We start from the raw sequence: 13,159 nt of genomic DNA, 5'->3' as shown, positions 1-13,159 counted from the left end.
GTACACCCACGGTGTTACCAGAACGTCCACAGCTATTGCCTGAGGGTCTCTTGACCTGGCGCAATACCTGTCCCGTTTTTTGTTCAGACGGGACGCCATCATGTCCACCTTTGGTATTTCCCAACGGTTTACAATCATGTGGAAAAAACTTCCCGATGAAGTTTCCACTCTCCCGGGTGGAGGTCGTGCCTGCTGAGGAAGTCTGCTTCCCAGTTTCCATTCCCGGGATGAAACACTGCTGACAGTGCGATCACATGATTTTCCGCCCAGCGAAAAGTCCTTGCAGTTTTTGCCATTGCCCTCCTGCTTCTTGTGTCGCCCTGTCTGTTTACGTGGGCGACTGCCGTGATGTTTTTCCCACTGGATCAATACCGGCTGACCTTGAAGCAGAGGTCTTGCTAAGCTTAGAGCATTATAAATTTACCCTTAGCTCCAGTATATTTATGTGGAGAAAATTCTCCAGACTTGATCACACTCCCTGGAAATTTTTTCCTTGTGTGACTGCTCCCCAGCCTCTCGGGCTGGGCTCCGTGGTCACCAGCATCCAATCCTGAATGCCGAATCTGCGGCCCTCTAGAAGATGAGCACTCTATAACCACCACAGGAGAGACACCCTTGTCCTTGGATATAGGGTTATCCGCTGATGCATCTGAAGATGCGATCCGGACCATTTGTCCAGCAGATCCCACTGAAAAGTTCTTGCGTGAAATCTGCCGAATGGAATTGCTTCGTAGGAAGCCACCATTTTCTACCAGGACCCTTGTGCAATGATGCACTGTTTTTAGGAGGTTCCTGACTAGCTCGGATAACTCCCTGGCTTTCTCTTTCGGGAGAAACACCTTTTTCTGGACTGTGTCCAGAATCATCCCTAGGCACAGCAGACGTGTCGTCGGGATCAGCTGCGATTTTGGAATATTTAGAATCCACCCGTGCTGTTGTAGCAGTATCCGAGATAGTGCTACTCCTACCTCCAACTGTTCCCTGGACTATGCCCTTATCAGGAGATCGTCCAAGTAAGGGATAATTAAGACGCCTTTTCTTCGAAGAAGAATCATCATTTCGGCCATTACCTTAGTAAAGACCCGGGGTGCCGTGGACAATCCAAACGGCAGCGTCTGAAACTGATAGTGACAGTTCTGCACCACGAACCTGAGGTACCCTAAGTGAGAAGGGCAAATTTGGGACATAGAGGTAAGCATCCCTGATGTCCCGGGACACTATATAGTCCCCTTCTTCCTGTTCGTTATCACTGCTCTGAGTGACTCCATCTTGATTTGAACCTTTGTAAGTGTTCAAAAAATTTTTAGATTTAGAATAAGTCTCACCTAGCCTTCTGGCTTCAGTACCACAATATAGTGTGGAATAATACCCCTTTTCTTGTAGTAGGAGGGGTAATTTAATTATCACCTGCTGGGAATACAGCTTGTGAATTTTTTCCCATACTGCCTCCTTGTCGGAGGGAGACCTTGGTAAGGCAGACTTCAGGAGCCTGCGAAGGGGAAACGTCTCGACATTCCAATCTGTACCCCTGGGATACTACTTGTAGGATCCAGGGGTCCTGTACGGTCTCAGCGCCATGCTGAGAACTTGTCAGAAGCGGTGGAACGCTTCTGTTCCTGGGAATGGGCTGCCTGCTGCAGTCTTCTTCCCTTTCCTCTATCCCTGGGCAGATATGATCTTATAGGGACGAAAGGACTGAGACTGAAAAGACGGTGTCTTTTTCTGCAGAGATGTGACTTAGGGTAAAAACGGTGGATTTTCCAGCAGTTGCCGTGGCCACCAGGTCCGATGGACCGACCCCAAATAACTCCTCTTCCTTTATACGGCAATACACCTTTGTGCCGTTTGGAATCTGCATCACCTGACCCCTGTCGTGTCCATAACATCTTCTGGCAGTTATGGACATCGCATTTACTCTTGATGCAGAGTGCAAATATCCCTCTGTGCATCTCGCATATATAGAAATGCATCCTTTAAATGCTCTATAGTCAATAAAATACTGTCCCTGTCAAGGGTATCAATATTTTTAGTCAGGGAATCCGACCAAGCCACCCCAGCTCTGCACATCCAGGCTGAGGCGATCGCTGGTCGCAGTATAACACCAGTATGTGTGTATATACTTTTTATGATATTTTCCAGCCTCCTGTCAGCTGGTCCTTGAGGACGGCCCTATCTATAGACGGTACCGCCACTTGTTTTGATAAGCGTGTGAGCGCCTTATCCACCCTAAGGGGTGTTTCCCAACGCGCCCTAACTTCTGGCGGGAAAGGGTATACCGCCCATAATTTTCTATCGGGGGGAACCCACGCATCATCACACACTTTATTTAATTTATCTGATTCAGGAAAAACTATGGTAGTTTTTTCACATCCCACATAATACCCTCTTTTGTGGTACTTGTAGTATCAGAAATATGTAACACCTCCTTCATTGCCTTTAACGTGTGGCCCTAATAAGGAATACGTTTGTTTATTCACAGTCGACACTGGATTCAGTGTCCCTGTCTGTGTCTGTGTCGACCGACTAAAGTAAACGGGCGTTTTAAAACCCCTGACGGTGTTTTTGAGACGTCTGGACCGGTACTAATTGTTTGTCGGCCGTCTCATGTCGTCAACCGACCTTGCAGCGTGTTGACATTATCACGTAATTCCCTAAATAAGCCATCCATTCCGGTGTCGACTCCCTAGAGAGTGACATCACCATTACAGGCAATTGCTCCGCCTCCTCACCAACATCGTCCTCCTACATGTCGACACACACGTACCGACACACAGCACACACACAGGGAATGCTCTGATAGAGGACAGGACCCACTAGCCCTTTGGAGAGACAGAGGGAGAGTTTGCCAGCACACACCAAAAACGCTATAATTATATAGGGACAACCTTATATAAGTGTTTTCCCTTATAGCATCTTTTTTATATATTTCTAACGCCAAATTAGTGCCCCCCCTCTCTGTTTTAACCCTGTTTCTGTAGTGCAGTGCAGGGGAGAGCCTGGGAGCCTTCCCTCCAGCCTTTCTGTGAGGGAAAATGGCGCTGTGTGCTGAGGAGATAGGCCCCGCCCCTTTTTCGGCGGCCTCGTCTCCCGCTCTTAATGGATTCTGGCAGGGGTTAAATATCTCCATATAGCCTCCGGAGGCTATATGTGAGGTATTTTTAGCCAAAATAGGTTTTCATTTGCCTCCCAGGGCGCCCCCCTCCCAGCGCCCTGCACCCTCAGTGACTGCCGTGTGAAGTGTGCTGAGAGGAAAATGGCGCACAGCTGCAGTGCTGTGCGCTACCTTTAGAAGACTGAGGAGTCTTCTGCCGCCGATTCTGGACCTCTTCTTATTTCAGCATCTGCAAGGGGGCCGGCGGCAAGGCTCCGGTGACCATCCAGGCTGTACCTGTGATCGTCCCTCTGGAGCTGATGTCCAGTAGCCAAGAAGCCAATCCATCCTGCACGCAGGTGAGTTCACTTCTTCTCCCCTAAGTCCCTCGTTGCAGTGATCCTGTTGCCAGCAGGACTCACTGTAAAATAAAAAACCTAAGCTAAACTTTTCTAAGCAGCTCTTTAGGAGAGCCACCTAGATTGCACCCTTCTCGGCCGGGCACAAAAATCTAACTGGCTTGAAGGAGGGTCATAGGGGGAGGAGCCAGTGCACACCACCTGATCGGAAAGCTTTACTTTTGTGCCCTGTCTCCTGCGGAGCCGCTATTCCCCATGGTCCTTTCAGGAACCCCAGCATCCACTAGGACGATAGAGAAATACATACTATTCTTACCTATACTTTTAGATAGATGGAACTTGTGGTCACACATTTTGGGAAAACTAGCAACATAAGTATGAAGTCCTGAGATCTTTTCTATATCATATCTCTTTAATGTACTCCTTCTTTGTTTGTGGTTATCACATTTTATCTACATAAACCATACACTGATATTTATCTGTGTCTTACTCTCTTCTATAACACCCCCCTCCCACCCCCCCCCCCCCCCCCCACCTCCCCCCCCCCCCCCCCCCCCCACACACACATACAATCCTGGTAGCATATCCATGATTTAGCATTCAATAAAAAAAGTATAATATATACATTTTCATTAAAGAACTTTTTCGATTATAAGAATTTAGTATCATAAACACATTTGGTCAATACATATTATTTTTTGACATTTACCTTAAACTCAGGGTAATTAATGACCTGCAATATGTATATTTCTGCTGGGCAGCCCATTTTATGGGTAGGCTGCTCAATTCTCCATTTTATGACCGCATGATCTTCTACCTTTAAATAAAGCAAAACACTAATATTAACACAGTGTGGATTATTAAGAGTTAAGAAAACTGTACAAATCAATTATAAAACTTTTCATATTATTTAAAAGATGTTATAACAGCACAGGAATTGTTGTTATTTTTTACATTGCACGAAACTCTTGTATGACACTGTAAAATTAAATTCGAAACCATTATTTAGATTATTATATTATTTATTTATTATTATTATTATTATTATATATAACTATTTAACAGTATTTAAGGTGATGGAGCTTGCTACAATCAGTAAGTTGGGCTCACTCATATACATTGAAGTTATCAAGTATGAGTTAAATAATGTGGTATCTGGACATTATATGTTCAGTGAGGGGAGCACTGATTATTAACTGAGCAGTATAATAATAAGAATTTACTTACCGATAATTCTATTTCTCGTAGTCCGTAGTGGATGCTGGGACTTCCGTAAGGACCATGGGGAATAGCGGCTCCACAGGAGACTGGGCACAAAAGTAAAAGCTTTAGACTAGCTGGTGTGCACTGGCTCCTCCCCCTATGACCCTCCTCCAAGCCTCAGTTAGGATACTGTGCCCGGACGAGCGTACATAATAAGGAAGGATTTTGAATCCCGGGTAAGACTCATACCAGCCACACCAATCACACCGTACAACCTGTGATCTGAACCCAGTTAACAGTATGATAAACGTAGGAGCCTCTGAAAAGATGGCTCACAACAATAAACAACCCGATTTTTTTGTAACAATAACTATATACAAGTATTGCAGACAATCCGCACTTGGGATGGGCGCCCAGCATCCACTACGGACTACGAGAAATAGAATTATCGGTAAGTAAATTCTTATTTTCTCTGACGTCCTAGTGGATGCTGGGACTTCCGTAAGGACCATGGGGATTATACCAAAGCTCCCAAACGGGCGGGAGAGTGCGGACGACTCTGCAGCACCGAATGAGAGAACTCCAGGTCCTCCTCAGCCAGGGTATCGAATTTGTAAAATTTAGCAAACGTGTTTGCCCCTGACCAAGTAGCTGTTCGGCAAAGTTGTAAAGCCGAGACCCCTCGGGCAGCCGCCCAAGATATATTTTCAGGGCCCTGACTACGTCCAGCAACTTGGAGTCCTCCAAGTCCCTAGTCGCCGCAGGTACCACAATAGGCTGGTTCATGTGAAACGCTGAAACCACCTTAGGGAGAAATTGAGGGCGAGCCCTCAGTTCTGCCCTGTCTGAATGAAAAATTAGGTAAGGGCTTTTATATGATAAAGCCGCCAATTCAGAGACACGCCTGGCTGAAGCCAGGGCTAACAGCATGACCACTTTCCATGTGAGATATTTCAATTCCACAGTGGTGAGTGGTTCAAACCAATGTGATTTTAGGAGACTCAACACTACATTGAGATCCCAAGGTGCCACTGGAGGCACAAAAGGAGGCTGTATATGCAGTACCCCTTTGACAAACGTCTGAACTTCAGGCACTGAAGCCAGTTCTTTTTGGAAGAAGATTGACAGGGCCGAAATTTGAACCTTAATGGACCCTAATTTTAGGCCCATAGATAGTCCTGTTTGCAGGAAATGCAGGAAACGACCCAGTTGAAATTCCTCTGTAGGGGCCTTCTTGGCCTCACACCACGCAACATATTTCCGCCAAATGCGGTGATAATGTTTTGCGGTTACATCCTTTCTGGCCTTGACCAGGGTAGGGATGACTTCATCTAGAATGCCTTTTTCCTTCAGGATCCGGCGTTCAACCTCCATGCCGTCAAACGCAGCCGCGGTAAGTCTTGAAACAGACAAGGTCCCTGCTGGAGCAGGTCCTTTCTGAGAGGTAGAGGCCACGGGTCCTCCGTGAGCATCTCTTGCAGTTCCGGGTACCAAGTTCTTCTTGGCCAATCCGGAGCCACGAGTATAGTTCTTACTCCTCTCCTTCTTATGATTCTCAGTACTTTGGGTATGAGAGGCAGAGGAGGGAACACATACACCGACTGGTACACCCACGGTGTTACCAGAGCGTCCACCGCTATTGCCTGAGGGTCCCTTGACCTGGCGCAATATCTGTCCAGTTTTTTGTTGAGACGGGACGCCATCATGTCCACCTTTGGTTTTTCCCAACGGTTTACAATCACTTGGAAGACTTCTGGGTGAAGTCCCCACTCCCCCGGGTGGAGGTCGTGTCTGCTGAGGAAGTCTGCTTCCCAGTTGTCCACTCCCGGAATGAACACTGCTGACAGTGCTACCACATGATTTTCCACCCAGCGGAGAATCCTTGCAGCTTCTGCCATTGCCCTCCTGCTTCTTGTGCCGCCCTGTCTGTTGACGTGGGCGACTGCCGTGATGTTGTCCGATTGGATCAATACCGACTGACCCTGAAGCAGAGGCCTTGCTTGACTTAGGGCATTGTAAATGGCCCTTAGTTCCAGGATATTTATGTGAAGAGACGTTTCCATGCTTGACCACAAGCCCTGGAAATTTCTTCCCTGTGCGACTGCTCCCCAGCCTCTCAGACTGGCATCCGTGGTCACCAGCATCCAATCCTGAATGCCGAATCTGCGGCCCTCTAGAAGATGAGCACTCTGTAACCACCACAGGAGAGACACCCTTGTCCTCGGAGATAGGGTTATCCGCTGATGCATCTAAAGATGCGATCCGGACCATTTGTCCAGCAGATCCCACTGAAAAGTTCTTGCATGGAATCTTCCGAATGGAATTGCTTCGTAAGAAGCCACCATTTTTCCCAGGACTCTCGTGCATTGATGCACTGACACTTGGCCTGGTTTTAGGAGGTTCCTGACTAGCTCGGATAACTCCCTGGCCTTCTCCTCCGGGAGAAACACCTTTTTCTGGACTGTGTCCAGAATCATCCCCAGGAACAGTAGACGTGTTGTTGGAATCAGCTGTGATTTTTGGATATTTAGAATCCACCCGTGCTGACGTAGCACTACCTGAGACAGTGCTACTCCGAACTCTAACTGTTCCCTGGATCTTGCCCTTATCAGGAGATCGTCCAAGTAAGGGATAATTAAGACGCCTTCTCTTCGAAGAAGAATCATCATTTCGGCCATTACCTTGGTAAAGACCCGGGGTGCCGTGGACAATCCAAACGGCAGCGTCTGAAACTGATAATGACAGTTTTGAACCACAAACCTGAGGTACCCCTGGTGAGAAGGGAAGATTGGGACATGTAGGTAAGCATCTTTGATGTCCAGAGACACCATATAGTCCCCTTCTTCCAGGTTTGCAATCACTGCTCTGAGTGACTCCATCTTGAATTTGAACCTTTGTATGTAAGTGTTCAAGGATTTTAGGTTTAAAATTGGTCTCACCGAGCCGTCCGGCTTCGGTACCACAAATAGTGTGGAATAGTACCCCTTTCCCTGTTGTAGGAGGGGTACCTTGATTATCACCTGCTGGGAATATAGCTTGTGAATGGCTTCCAATACTGCCTCCCTGTCTGAGGGAGACGTCGGTAAAGTAGACTTTAGAAAACGGCGAGGGGGAGTCGTCTCGAATTCCAATTTGTACCCCTGTGATACTACCTGCAGGATCCAGGGGTCCACTTGCGAGTGAGCCCACTGCGCGTTGAAATTTTTGAGACGGGCCCCCACCGTGCCTGAGTCCGCTTGTAAAGCCCCAGCGTCATGCTGAAGACTTGGCAGAAGCGGGGGAGGGCTTCTGCTCCTGGGAAGAGGCTGCCTGGTGCAGTCTTTTTCCTCTTCCTCTGCCCCGGGGCAGAAATGAGTGGCCTTTTGCTCGCTTGTTCTTATAGGAACGAAAGGACTGAGTTTGAAAAGACGGTGTCTTTTTCAGCTGAGAGGTGACCTGGGGTAAAAAGGTGGACTTTCCAGCCGTTGCCGTGGCCACCAGGTCTGATAGACCGACCCCAAATAACTCCTCCCCTTTATACGGCAATACTTCCATATGTCGTTTGGAATCTGCATCACCTGACCACTGTCGCGTCCATAACGCCCTTCTGGCAGAAATGGACATCGCACTCACTCTTGATGCCAGGGTGCAAATATCCCTCTGTGCATCACGCATATATAGTAATGCATCCTTTAAATGCTCTATAGTTAATAAAATACTGTCCCTATCCAGGGTATCAATATTTTCAGTCAGGGAATCCGACCAAGCCACTCCAGCGCTGCACATCCAGGCTGAGGCGATTGCTGGTCGCAGTATAACACCAGTATGTGTGTATATACCTTTTAGGATATTTTCCAGCCTTCTATCAGCTGGTTCCTTGAGGGCGGCCGTATCAGGAGACAGTAACGCCACTTGTTTTGATAAGCGTGTGAGCGCCTTATCTACCCTAGGGGGTGTTTCCCAACGTGCCCTAACCTCTGGCGGGAAAGGGTATAGTGCCAATAATTTGTTAGAAATCAGCAGTTTTTTATCGGGGGAAACCCACGCTTTATCACACACCTCATTTAATTCCTCTGATTCAGGAAAAACTACTGGTAGTTTTTTCACACCCCACATAATACCCTTTTTTGTGGTACTTGTAGTGTCAGAAATGTTCAATGCCTCCTTCATTGCCGTGATCATGTAACGTGTGGCCCTACTGGACATTACGTTTGTCTCCTCACCGTCGACACTGGATTCAGTATCCGTGTCTGTGTCGACCATCTGAGGTAACGGGCGTTTTAGCGCCCCTGACGGTGTCTGAGACGCCTGAACAGGCACTAACTGATTTGCCGGCTGTCTCATGTCGTCAACAGTTTTTTTCAAAGTGCTGACATTGTCACGTAATTCTTTAAATACGACCATCCAGTCAGGTGTCGACTCCCTAGGGGGTGACATCACTAACACAGGCAATTGCTCTGCTTCCACATCATTTTCCTCCTCATACATGTCGACACAATCGTACCGACACCCAGCACACACACAGGGAATGCTCTGATAGAGGACAGGACCCCACTAGCCCTTTGGGGAGACAGAGGGAGAGTTTGCCAGCACACACCAGAGCGCTATATATATGCAGGGATAACCTTATATAAGTGTTACTCCCTGTTATAGCTGCTGTATTATATATTAGCTGCCAATAGTGCCCCCCCTCTCTTGTTTTACCCTGATTCTTGTAGCAGGACTGCAGGGGAGAGTCAGGGAGCCGTCCTTCCAGCGGAGCTGTGAGGGAAAATGGCGCTTGTGTGCTGAGGAGATAGGCTCCGCCCCCTTCTCGGCGGCCTTTTCTCCCGCTTTTTTCAGGAAAACTGGCAGGGGTTAAATGCATCCATATAGCCTAGGAGCTATATGTGATGCATTTCTTTAGCCATATAAGGTTTTTATAGTGTTTTATTGCGTCTCAGGGCGCTCCCCCCCAGCGCCCTGCACCCTCAGTGACCGGAGTGTGAAGTGTGCTGAGAGCAATGGCGCACAGCTGCAGTGCTGTGCGCTACCTTATTTGAAGACAGGAACGTCTTCTGCCGCCGCTTTCTCCGGACCTCTTCGCTCTTCTGGCTCTGTAAGGGGGCCGGCGGCGCGGCTCCGGGACCCATCCAGGCTGAACCTGTGATCGTCCCTCTGGAGCTAATGTCCAGTAGCCAAGAAGCCCAATCCACTCTGCACGCAGGTGAGTTCGCTTCTTCTCCCCTTAGTCCCACGATGCAGTGAGCCTGTTGCCAGCAGTACTCACTGAAAATAAAAACCTATTTAAACTTTTACTTCTAAGCAGCTCAGGAGAGCCACCTAGCATGCACCCTTCTCGTTCGGGCACAAAAATCTAACTGAGGCTTGGAGGAGGGTCATAGGGGGAGGAGCCAGTGCACACCAGCTAGTCTAAAGCTTTTACTTTTGTGCCCAGTCTCCTGCGGAGCCGCTATTCCCCATGGTCCTTACGGAAGTCCCAGCATCCACTAGGACGTCAGAGAAAATGGAAGTTACAGATAAGGGGGGCATGGTGTAATCATTAAAGTGGTAGAGGAAAATACTGTAATAGAATGTAAAAGTGAAAAATATAAAATACTGTAAGGGTCATAAATCCGTAATGAAATTATGGTGCTGTGGATTGTTTGAGTTATGGTGCCCCTTAACGAGTATCTTGATTAGGGCCCCTTCAGATCGAAATCCACCTCTGCTTCCAGGGTCAAAGCATTGTCCCTTTACACAAGTCAATGTTTTACACAATTTAAATTTTTTTGGGGTCACTACACATGCATTGCATTTGCAAAGCACATGAGCTAAAGTAACGCATAAAGCATGCATGCAATGAGGATTACATTGCAGAGTATAAACAATACTCAACTGTACATGTAGCAGGCAAGAGTTAGACAAAGAACCAGGGTTCAGGGGAAAAGTACAGGGGAGGCGGCGCACAAGCCTCCCTCTCTATGCAGTGATAGATGGCAATATGTTTTAAAATGGCTGCCAAGCGCCCATAAGTATGAGAAAGAGAGGGATACTGAGACACCCAGGGGCAGGCACTGAGCTATGCTAATAGTAAGCCCCAGGGGCTAAACTCTAGGCAAACTTCCCCTCTGATGCAAATCCCCCAAGGACACAGCAGTGTCCTGTTTGTAATGCCCTGGTGGTATAGATTAAAAAAAGACTGCACTGGGTCCCCACTATATCTGCACCCCACCTTAACCTGGGAGCAGAGTATAATGATGACACGATCTGTCTCTATGCAAGCATGGAGCTGGTCATACCTACCATCATGGTTATGTTTACAGCTGAGAGTTCTAAGGATATGTGGCTCCATTCCTGGTCACAAGCGGCAGAAGTCACTAATGCTATTGTTGATACTCTCAGAATGGCATGTTGGGGTTGCAGTGTGTCTGGCGGAAATGAAGCTCAGTATGCGAAAAAATAAAATTTAAATGAAATAGGTGCTGAAAATACAGCCACCCCCTTTGAATAGCAGTTGCAGTCTCCTTTTACACGGTTGGGGTGTGTGGGAGCCATCACCCTGAATGCAATAAATTATCAGGTGATAAAGTACCATGGATCCTTGAATTACCACTCAGTAGGAATCTCCAGTAATGATGACCATTATAATTTAGCAAACACTACGCATTAATAAAGATTTTGATATATATCATAATATACAGACGTTTGGGCACCACAATTTATTATTTCCTGCTTATAGAAAATATGAAAATTTAAGGGTCATCCTCATCCAATAAATGTTTGTGTATTAGGAAATCTGTTTTGAAGGGGGGTAAGCGTAATTATTACTAATTTTTACATGATATCAAAATGAGTTTGATCCAGCAACCCTCTATGTATGGGTTTTAAGGAATATGTCATTTATAGACCTCCCTGCACAAACAATTTTGAGATAATGATAAAACAGTGGCATACAGTAGTTTGAAAAAGTTACATGCATGCACTTGAACATGTGAAGATATTATATGTCCTTTATAGGTGGTGCAGCCAGCAACAAGATCATCTGAACCAGTTCTAAAGCACAGAGCACCCACGTTGGACAGAGTGTCATTGGAAGCTGTGTCATACATTGCAGCGTTGGTGCTGGGCAATGTCTAAGGCAACCTGCAATCCAATAGCAGTAGTAACGGCATTTCACACAGGGCCCTGCACCATAGGTGACAGAAATACTACTAAAAAGCATTCTTATTGACATGGGATAAGATAATATTTACATTAATGATTCCTTGATGGACAAAATTATGAGGCAGTCAATTTTATTAAATACATTAGTTGCTAATAAACTAAAAATACCTTCTTTTTATTCTCTTTGCTCAGCATATTTTTTTTTCTTTAAAAGGTTTAACTGTTTTCACATATGACACTGAAATGTTTTTCTCCAAACAACCACGTAAGCAATGCCAGAAAAATTAGTCTACCACGTGTAAATTTCAAATTATTTCTAAATAAACATTTCAATGCCAGCGTTAATATATACTGCGAATGCAAGGTGCATCTTATTACCATATACGATAAAAGTGCGCTGAATGTCCCTTAAGAGAAAGCAAGCAGTCGAACCCGCAATTGAGCATTCAGAGTCAAACATCCAAATACGAATGATAGTAAATTCCCGTGTTGTATGAACAAACAGCCACATTTGACCGATGGTCTATTCATTCGTATTTCTGAACTTTGCCGTGAAAACCATTATGAATAGGCCAAACACTGACGAGATTTGAGCTTAGTAAATTCCCGTGTTGCCACTTAGAAAAACAAACAAAAATCGGACAAAATCGTAACTTTAGTAAATAAACCCCAGTGTCTTTTCTTTAACAAGTAGATCTTACTAACTTTGGGGCTCATTTACATTTGGATGTAAGTAATTTTCATGACATGCCTCTCAGATGTAGCAGTACACGTCCATGCTGATAGGTGTTACTTTTACAATCTCCGTGAAATGCTTTTTCAAAAGTAGGCAAGTATGGTCTAAATATTCACATAAGTCATTTAATTACCATAATTTGGTCTTTCTGTTCATTTTTTAAGGACTAATAACATGGCCCTTTAGGTGTCTCCCAAAAATACAAGACAAACTCTAAATATAATCAGACCAAACACTTGTCACTTGCACCATGGTGGTAGCTATAGTGTGTTGAACTAATATTCGGCCCACCAATTTAACTAATTATACCACAAATGCATGTAGTGCCTCATGGCTCATTGAGGTCATTAGTTCCTAGATAATGGAAAGGCTGAATATTTATCAACATTTGCAGAGCAGAGGAAATGGCTGCTGCAGTGAGCATTAAAAAACACCAAGTTTACAAGAAAAAGTAAAATTTTCTTGTGTTGCACTGCCATGTGTTTTAACAACTGTGGATGTGTAAGGTAAAAAAATAATTCTTTTTTTTCTCTGTGCAGAATTTTGCTTTATTTCTGAAACTATGAATAATTTTCCGATGCATGTTCTTTTATTTTTATTGCCATCAGCAACAACAACAAATTTTTTACTTCAATTTAAAACCAA

The 13,159-nt window shown here is 45.7% G+C and overlaps 1 long non-coding RNA gene across 4 annotated transcripts in view; it reads right to left on the bottom strand.

The window, feature by feature from the left end:
• Positions 1 to 13,159, bottom strand: part of LOC134936157 (uncharacterized) — a 61,665-nt gene that overhangs the window by 25,932 nt on the left and 22,574 nt on the right. For all 4 annotated transcript variants that reach the window (XR_010180467.1, XR_010180469.1, XR_010180466.1 and 1 more), the window contains exon 2: positions 4,160 to 4,267. This is a non-coding gene — a long non-coding RNA (uncharacterized LOC134936157). The remainder of the gene's footprint in view (positions 1 to 4,159; positions 4,268 to 13,159) is intronic.

The sequence above is a fragment of the Pseudophryne corroboree genome, chromosome 6 (assembly GCF_028390025.1).
Source record: "Pseudophryne corroboree isolate aPseCor3 chromosome 6, aPseCor3.hap2, whole genome shotgun sequence".
Taxonomy (NCBI): domain Eukaryota; kingdom Metazoa; phylum Chordata; class Amphibia; order Anura; family Myobatrachidae; genus Pseudophryne; species Pseudophryne corroboree.
The sequence above is the reverse complement of the archived record's forward strand: the minus strand, read 5'-3'. Positions and strand labels throughout refer to the sequence as shown.